This window comes from Leucopleurus acutus (assembly GCF_964270905.1).
Source record: "Leucopleurus acutus genome assembly, chromosome: 1".
In the NCBI taxonomy this organism is placed as follows: domain Eukaryota; kingdom Metazoa; phylum Chordata; class Mammalia; order Artiodactyla; family Delphinidae; genus Leucopleurus; species Leucopleurus acutus.
In genome coordinates this window covers 132,158,760-132,166,629 of record NC_139142.1, presented here as the reverse complement: position 1 = coordinate 132,166,629, position 7,870 = coordinate 132,158,760, and the positions used below count along the sequence as shown (strand labels likewise).

Sequence of the window (7,870 nt, the reverse complement as noted above, 5' to 3'; positions counted from 1 at the left end):
ATATTTACATTGTATCCCTAATGACTAACACAGGGTTTGGCATATATCAGGCACATAATGATAAATACGTTTGCATTAATTAGTAGATTATAATCTGATGATTAGGCTTTAATAAAATAATGGTAATAACATATTTTTGTTTGTTTCAAACTAGTATATTTAGAGGTTCCATTTTCACTCCTCAATAGATTTTATGTATTTCTCATATGCTTCTTCACTCATTAGTTCATCTAGTTCTGAAGGGTTACTGTGTGTCATCTTTTTTTTTTTTTTACATCTTTATTGGAGTATAATTGCTTTACAATGGTGTGTTAGTTTCTGCTTTCTGAGTGTCATTTTGATCAGCCAACCATCTTCATAACAAGATCTGTTGACAAGTCCTGGATTTTCTGCTAGAGTTTCATTAATTTTAGTTGCTTCTCCTGATAAGAGAATAGAGTTCACTAGCAGCTTTCACAATTTCCAAAGTACCAAATTCCTCATTTGTTCAATTTTGTCCCAACTTCAGGCAGACTACAGTAAACAACATCTCCCAAAGCTTCCTATGCAAAATTGCTGATTCGCACTATTCCAACACTGTTTTCTGTTGTTACCCATTCATGTTTGTGAATTTACGCACCAACAGCAGATTGTGGCCGGGGCGCAGTGCCCCGAGGGCGCCCGCCCGCAGTACCCAAGGCAGCGGCGAGCAAGGCGCGCTGGGCGCAGAGATGGCGCGCAGGCTGCAGACCGCGGCCCGCACGCTCCAGCGCCATGTTCGCAGGGGCGCAGGGGGTCTCCGTGCAGCATCTAGAGCACCCCGGCCGACGGGGGCGGGGCAGGCCGCTGGTAATAACATATTAATGGTACTAATTAATGATAGCCTACCTTTTCAAAAATCTCTAAGATACATTCCTTGCCCTGGTTAAGGTTTATAATCAGAAGCTGGTTAACACTCCTTATTTGTAACCTATTTTCATAAACAATTGCACTGTGATGTGGTGTTTCTTTTAGGTAGTAATAAATGGGATCACTTCTATATTTGACTTTAAGACACACGCACATAGACTTAGAATTGGAATGAGTCAGTGGACATCAAGTTCTGTCTTCCAGTCATTACAGAATTCTGCTTTCGTCACTTGGCCTATATTAAACATCCCCAGAGATAAAACACATAATAATAAGCCTGAAGAAATGTGTGATCCTGGAGGGCCTTCTGAGTTATCAAAGAAGGATTAAGTCATGTTGGTAAATTATAGTATGTGTTCTGTACAGTTAACCCTTGAACAACATGGGCTTGAACTGCATGGGTCCACTTAACATGCAGATTTTTTTTCAATAAATATCCAAAAATATACATATAGAACATCCTGTGCAAGACTTGAAGTAGATAGCCTATCCTTACGTAAGCATGAGGTGAGTGATATTTAATACAAAATTAATTTTAGTTTTCTTACTGTTTCATAAATTTGCTTTCAAAGAATTACGTGACCATATACTATGCCTCTCTCTCCCTCCCTCTCTCTCTGTCTCTCTCTTGTAACTGGAGAAACTGCATATCTGCCTATCATCACGGGTACGTGGTTTTAAAAAAAAAATAACAATGTTTCTAATACTGTAGTATGAATATGACTGTAATACTGTATGCCATAAAAATGGTATAACCATTCATGTGGGTATACGCTAAGTTACAGTGAAGCAATAGTATCAATTACACTAGGCTACCATAAAGCAATCATATTGCTCCTTCTTTGTTATCAATGCATGAATCATTTTATCTGTAAATAAATACGGATTTTTTTCACATTATATTTTCATTTTTGATGTCTAGTGTTGTAAGCAGATAGGGTAGGGGGTCCCCGGAGAAGGACAGCCAAGTATGGCTCCTCTTGACATAAGAGAAGCCATTTTTGGCCTAAGCCATTTTGTGATCTAAGTCTGGACACAATGCTTGTCCTTGAACTGGTCTCAGTAATTAATGACCTTAAGGGAACAAAAGAATGCAGGAGCAAATGACTGTTATCAGGCAAGAGAAGTAACAATAGCAAAGGTAATATATCAGTTGTAAAGACTCCCAGTTCTGCTTCAATGGTAAAGATTAGCCTGAAGCACTTTCTTGGGCTGTTTTGTAGAATTTAAACCTCCCTGGAGCACTCAACCACCAGATCAACTGAAACCTAAGGGAAGATGCTGTTGACCTTTTCTGACCCTGGTGACTTCAATCAACTAAAGCTTGGACTCTGTCAATCCCCAACTGTATGCTGAATTCTCTGCTCAAGCCCCTTCATGAATGAATATGCATGTACCCTCAGCTTAAAACGTCACCAATTTTGGGACTTTCCTGGTGGTCCAGTGGTTAAGAATCTGCCTTCCAATGCAGGGGATGCAGGTTTGATCCTTGGTCAGGGAACTAAGATTCCCGTTTGCTGCAGGGCAACTAAGCCTGCATGCTCTAGAGCCCGCACGCCACAACTAGAGAGAAGCCCACGTGCCTCAACGAGGAGCCTGCATGCTGCAACGAAAGATCCTGCATGCCACAGCAAAGATCCTGCATGCTGCAACTAAGACCCGATACAGCCAAAATAAATGAATATTAAAACAAACAAAAAACAACAACAACAAAAACTTTGCCAATTTTGCTGTTCAGGGAGACACTGCTTTGGGAAAGATCCCCAGTGTTCTCCTTACTTGCTGCAAGTAACAAATCCTTCCTTCTCCTGATCTTTGGCTTGGCTGTATCTGTTGGCTTGACCCCCACCAAGAGGTCAACACAGTTTTTTGGTAAAAATTTTGGCAACCACGCAGGGACATCTCGCCTAGCCCCTTTGGGTCCTCCCAGCTCTATGTTGCTGGGGTCCTGCAGGCAAGGGCATAGGAGAATCCCTCTTGGTGCCTGAGTTGTCAGGTCCATGCACCTCAGCTCACTTATCAGACTCAGAGGCTACTCCAGACATCTTGATCTGGAGTGTCCCTTTGAAGAAGTGAGTGGCATTCACCCAACAAATCAGCTTCTGTCCCCATCTCAACAGGGGAGGAGGAATGACTCAAGAACTGTGCAGTTAATCTTGTCCAGTAAGCAGATAGGGTAGGGGATCCCTGTTGAAAGAGAACCAGGCATGGCTTTCTTGACATAAGAGAAGCCATTTTTGGCCTAAGCCATTTTGTTATCTGAGCCTGGCAACAGTACTTGTCCTTGAACAGGTCTCAGTAATAATGATCTTAAGAGAACAAAAGGACAAATTTAGGCAAAAGAAGTAACAATAGCAAAGATAACAAATTGTAAAGACTCCCAGTTCTATTTCAATGGTAAAGGCTAGCCTGAAGCACCATCTTGAGCTATTTTGCAAAATTTAAATCGCCCCCTCAGGTGCTCAACCACCAGATCAACTGGAATCTAAAGGATGATAGGGTGGACTTTTTCTGACCCTCATGACTTCAATCATCTAAAGCTTGGACTCTACCTACCACCTAAGCCCATTCATGAATATGCACGTATGCTTAGCTTAAAAATTCCCTAATTTTGCTGTTCAGGAAGATACTGCTTTGGGAAAGAACCTCAGTGTTCTCCTTGCTCCAAGTAATAAATCCTTCCTTCTCCTGGTCTTTGGTTTTGTTGTGTCTTTTGACCTGACACCCTCCAAGAGGCAAACCCAGTTTTTGGGTGATAGTCTGGCCAGGTTAGCTTGGACTCTGAGGGGTTGTCAGACAATCCTGACGTCAGGCTTGGGAACCAAGATCCCACAAACTTCATGGCACGGTTAAAAAAAAAGGAAGAAAGAAAAAAAGGAGCAGTACAATATCAAAGAATAAAAAACAAAATATTAGAAAGATAAAAAATAATTAGGAAAAATAAAACTATAATTGAAACAACTGCAACAAGGTAAAATAAAACCACAACAGAAAAAAGAAAACAAAAAAGGGGGGAGGGGGAAGAACAAACCAAAAGGAGGGATCACTAATAAAGTATAAAGAATAAAATAAAATCAGAAAAATAAAAGATTAGGAAAAATAAAAATATAAAAGAATCAACAACAATGAATCAACAAGGTAAAACAAAATCCAATCTAAAAAAGGAAAAAAGAAAAGAAAAAAAAGCCTTGGCTATGGGGGTGGAGTTTAGGCGGGGGTTGGGGGGTGGGGTGGGGGGTTGAACTTAGGCAGGGACGGGGTTTAGGGTGAGGCAGGACTTAGGCAGGTGGCGGGGTGACGTTTGAATGTGGGGCAGGGCCTCTGCTTAGGACCTGCGCAGAAGGGGAGAGGCAGCACGTGGAAAGGAGGGCCTCTGGAGTGTGGGGTTCCAGAGTTTGGCGGTAGGGCCCTGAGTGAGGGTGTGTGGGTGGGTTTCACGCTTAGCGCAGTTGGAGTGCGCATATGTCTCCGAGTGTAGAGATGGGGCCCTGGGTGGGGGTGTAGCGGCGGGGCCTGGACTCTGTACGGCAGGAGGGAGGCTCCGAGGGCAGAGCATTCGGCCCAGGAGCACGTGGTGTGATGCCTAAGTGGACAGGGAAAGCACTGGCCACGTTCCCTTCCAGTCCTTTGCACCCCTCACCCATCATCTCACCCAGGGTCTCCCCCGTCGCCACTGGACCCCTAACCGTGGGTAGGTCCCGCTGGCTGTAGGAATTCCTTCCCTCCCCCAGCTGCCCCTCAGGGATGCCGGTCCGGGAGGTCCGGCCTTTACTTTTGTTCCCCCTTCCCTCCCTCCCACTCCCTCAGGACCCGCAGCAGGAGGGGGCCTCGGTGGGCAGAGGATCAGGCCCCAGCTCTCAGCAGGCTCCTGGGGGCCCAAGTGGGCAGGGGAAGTGTGGCCACGTTCCCTTTTGATCCTCTGCCCTCCCAGTGGTCCCCCAATTTCCCCCTTTGGGCGTGGGATCCCTTCCCCTCCCCCAGCCACCCCTCAGGGGCGCCAGTCCCATCCCACCTCCACTTCTCCCCCCACCTTCACTCCCCTCATGCCCCATGTACTACCCGGTCGCTGGAGGTTCCTCCTGTCCCCTTAGGTGTCTGTGGTCCCCCAACGGTGCCTGGTAGGTGCCCTAGTTGTGAGGAGACGCGAATTCTGCATCCTCCTAGTATTCCATCTTGACTCCACCCCGCCTTTTGATATTTTTGACAAAATTCCCAAATATCATATTCTTTTTAAAAAAATTTTTGGCCATGCCACACAGTTTGTGAGATCTTAGTTCCCCAACCAGGGACTGAACCTGTGCCCCCTGCAGTGGAAGTGCAAAGTCTTAACCAGTGGACCACCAGGGAAGTCCCCCAAATATCAAATTCTAACTGAAGTTCTTTTGACCTCCAGCTAACTATGATGCTTCAGAGGACCCCTGAAGCACCTCAGAGAGAGATATTAAATTAACTAGGATTATTTGGTATGTTAAATTACATGGGAAGCATTGTCAAATGAGTGACAAGCTTTCTCAGGTTATACTGTAGGGATAAATGTTATTAATATATTATTAATATAGACACTCTAGAAATTATATAAAATTTGGATATGTCCTGGTATATAATGTTATCTGTCGTAATTCTAGGTATTATCTTAAAATGTTGTATGTCACAGCAGTAACCAACATTCTTTGTCAATTACATTGTAATCAGGTGTTAATCACGCCTTTTTTTTTTTTTTTTTTTTTTGCGGTACGCAGGCCTCTCACTGTTGTGGCCTCTCCTGTTGCAGAGCACAGGCTCCAGACGCGCAGGCTCAGCGGCCATGGCTCACGGGCCCAGCCGCTCAGCGGCATGTGGGATCTTCCCGGACCGGGGCACGAACCCGTGTCCCCTGCATCGGCAGGTGGACTCTGAACCACTGCGCCACCAGGGAAGCCCAATCACGCCTTTTTGTCTTGTCATTTACAGACAGTTATTGTTCTACTCTGATGTTCTGCAAAAGTGCTTCATCTTCAAGAAGATCCTTAGGAAGGATGTTTTGATAAGTATAGGTCTCTGATAAATTTCTGATCATACCACTGAACTGGGTAAGAAATTAAAGAATCTTAATGAAAACCTGATGGCTTCATAAAACTGTTAACAAAAAGGATTAGCTATTGAGTGAACTAATGAATATGGTTATAGTTTTTATTGTTTTTGTCTAAAATGTTACTGGCTTTAATCTGTGTTTTCCAGATATAAAGAAACCCTTCCGCTCAAGCTAATTATGACTAACAGCAATTTGGTAAATTATACCTTTGGAAGTAAAACAGGAACATTTGTCTTTTTCTTTCTACCTGATCCCTCCAAAAATTAGAAATTCTTAAGTTCCCAGCAGCATTATCAGGTAAATAAAGAAGGCCACCACCTAAAAGGTACAGGAACCTCAAGGTATTTGGGGGACCTTGAAAAGGGCGGAATTCACTCAAATCTATAGATATTTCATGTGAAATCTGTGACAGGCCCATGGCATGGCCTTCCTGGCTTTATGAGACCTTTCAAAAGTTCAATTGAGATTCCTTATGAAAAGCTCCAGCCGAGCCAACTTAGAAGAGCCTAAGTAATCAATTAATCAGACTTATTTTGCAAACAAATTAGTCTTACTTTGGCTATATTTGCTAAAAATGAGGGTAGTTTTAGAGAAAAATTATGTTTCAGTGGATACTAAAATCAAGTTTTGTTAATTGAGGTCTGTATTTACTGCCTGAGACTCACCTCCCAGATAGCTACTTATTGTTACATTACATAATTGTAAATTTTAAATGAATTGCTAAAAAGACACTCTAAGTTTGTTTCTGAAGCTTATCACAACAATGTATCTTTAGAAGAAGATCAGATGCCCCATGTCAAGGCCCTATCAAAATTGAATGTTATTGTGTTAGCCATATGTTTGCCCTGATGTTCAGGAGGAAAAGAAAATTATCTAGTGAAGTTATCACAGAGTGTAACTACTCATGACATGTATCACTGCTTGCTTTAAGTCTACTGCTATAAGCACATGTACAGTGTTTGTGTTACAATCTGGTATAATGGATAAATGTATATATAACCTACAAAATGTTTCCCCATTAACATACCTCTGAGCCTGTTCACAATATTGATTAACTTCCCCCAATGTGGATAACTAGAAGAATATCTATATATTAACAAAAAGGAGGCTTAGCACCAAGGGGCATGATGAACCCAGGGCAGGCATCAACCACCCTGGCATCAAGGGACAAATATTTTTGTCTATTGAAAGACTTTCAATCAAGAGGGGAAATGATGAAAAAAAATCTTCATATTGAGATATGGGGAAGTCATGCTGGCTTATACATGGTTTAACTTAAACTTTACTGACCAGAATGGCCTGTTTTGTGGCCTGTAGAACATGCATTGTACATCTGCTTTGGCCATTGAGGAGAGGAATGCTTTTAGAAATCAAACATAGAGGGGAATTCCCCAGTGGTCCAGTGGTTAGGACTTGGTGCTTTCAGCTTTCACTGCAGTGGGCCTGGGGTTCAATCCCTGGTCAAGGAACTAAGATCCTGCAAGCTGCATGGTGTGGCCAAAAAAAAAAGAAGAAGAAGAAGAAAGAAATCAAACAGACAGAGAGGACGTCATCATCACTCACATAGAGGCTTTAACAAAATTTACCCAGCAAGCCTTAACAACAGTAATCAGGCTGTCAGTCTAATGAACTCAGAAGTTTCTATGGGGCTTCCCTGGTGGCGCAGTGGTTGAGAGTCTGCCTGCCGATGCAGGGGACGCGGGTTCGTGCCCCGGTCCGGGAAGATCCCACATGCCACTGAGTGGCTGGGCCCGTGAGCCATGGCCGCTGAGCCTGCACGTCCGGAGCCTGTGCTCCGCAACGGGAGAGGCCACAACAGTGAGAGGCCTGCGTACCACAAAAAAAAAAAAAAAAAAAAAAGTTTCTATGATGAAAAAGCGGTTCTACAAAACTGCATGGCCCTTGATATTT

General features: G+C 43.4%; 1 pseudogene across 1 annotated transcript; it reads right to left on the bottom strand.

Annotated features, from left to right (window-relative positions):
* On the bottom strand, positions 1 to 838 carry LOC309968941 (glycine cleavage system H protein, mitochondrial-like; annotated as a pseudogene). The gene is made up of 2 exons: positions 292 to 838; positions 1 to 258 (listed from the first exon to the last, which is right to left on the bottom strand). The product of its transcript is annotated as a glycine cleavage system H protein, mitochondrial-like (transcript).
* Between the last annotated feature and the right edge of the window lie 7,032 nt (positions 839 to 7,870).